The sequence below is a fragment of the Octopus bimaculoides genome, chromosome 16 (assembly GCF_001194135.2).
Source record: "Octopus bimaculoides isolate UCB-OBI-ISO-001 chromosome 16, ASM119413v2, whole genome shotgun sequence".
In the NCBI taxonomy this organism is placed as follows: domain Eukaryota; kingdom Metazoa; phylum Mollusca; class Cephalopoda; order Octopoda; family Octopodidae; genus Octopus; species Octopus bimaculoides.
The window spans coordinates 7169720-7171572 of record NC_068996.1 but is presented as its reverse complement, the minus strand read 5'-3'; positions in this window follow the sequence as shown (position 1 = coordinate 7171572).

Sequence of the window (1853 nt, the reverse complement as noted above, 5' to 3'; positions counted from 1 at the left end):
ACACACACACACACACACACACACACACACACACACACACACACACACACACACATACACACATATATATATATATATGTATATATAATTGAGACCTTGGCATTATGTCATGCTTGAGAAGAAGACCTATGAAGTCAAGTAAAGTTGTGGCAGAGACCGATGTCATGTAAATGGCACCCGTACCAGTGGCACATAAAAGCATCCATTACACTCTTAGAGTGGTCGGTGTTAGGGAGGGCATCCAGCTGCGGAAGCCATGCCAAATCAGACTGGAGTTCTGGTGCAGCCTTCCAGCTAGCCAGCTCTGGTCAAACCATCCAACCCATGCCAGCATGGTCAATGGATACTAAATGGTGATGATGATGATGATGATGACGACAACGACGACGATGATGATGACGACAACGACGACGATGATGATGATGATATATTTTCATCTTTTTGTCAGGATGGCAGGTTGTGCTCATACACTTTTGCAAATCCTTCAGAAGTGGTGGGGAGGAGTGGAGAAGGTATCCTCAACCCAGAATCCTGGCACAAACACTTGCAGTAGAGTGGATTCCACTAAACACACACACACACACACACACACACAAGAAGCCAAGAAGCCAGATAATGTTAAACCAGGTAACAAGGTTAAATCTACCATGCATGCATGTTATAGCTGGGATTGGACTCAGAACACAAAGAGACAGAACAAATACAGTGCAAGACATCCAACCCACTAGATATTACAGGTACCTACATCTTTACAGTTCAACCAATCCATTGCCTTAAATTGATATTGTTTTGTTTTTTCTTTAATCAAGTCCAGAAGGATGAAAGGTAAATTTTATCTTGGTAAGACTTGAACTCAAGAAACATCTACAGTTAGAAGAAATACTGTATAGCATTCTGCCAATTTGTGTGTATTATAAATAGCCATATGCTTATATATTCTTTATGTGGACAGGAAGTGAGTAAGCCTGTCTCTGATGAAATGCTAATAAATGTTAAAACTAGTTATATCAATCTCTCTTTTTTTTTGTTCTGGCAAAACCTGTGGTGTAGCCACTTTGTTTATTTAACACAGCAAGGCTGAAATTGTATGTTTACAAACAACACATCCTTGCTTGCAAGGTTTACCATACGTTCAACATATACATAGAAGTGTGTTTGTGTGTATATGTGTCTCTTGGTGCGTCTCTGTGTGTATTATACACACACACATAAAGTAGAAATTTACTATATATACATATATATTTATTTATTTATTTGTGTGTGTTTACGTCTGTATGTTTTTTGTCTGTAAGTATTTGTATATAAGTGTATATGTATATATGCATATATGTGTGTGTATGTGTAATACACACATAAAATAGAAAATTACTATATATACATACATATATATTTATTTATTTATTTATTTATGTGTGTTTATGTCTGTGTGTTTTTTGTCTGTAAGTATTTGTATATAAGTGTATATGTATATGTGCATATATGTGTGTGTATGTGTGTATTATATACATATATCTATATATCATCTTATGTGTGTGTGTGTGTGTGTGCCTTTCTCTCTCCTACTTAGCCATCAAGCTTTAAATCCATTATTATAGGGGTGCTAAATCATATTTGTTATTATAATGATAGGGGCAGTGATGGTGGTGGTGATGGTGGTGGTGGTGATAGTGGTGGTGGTGATAGTGGTGGTGCCGGTGCTGCTGGCAATGGCGCTAGTGGTTGAAGTGCTGGTGGTTATAGTAAGTGCAATAATAAGGATGAGAGTAAGGATAATAATGAGGATAATGGGAACAATGTTGAGAACGTTTTTTTGCAGTGACAGAGGTGGTGGTGGTGGTGGTGGTGGTGGTGGT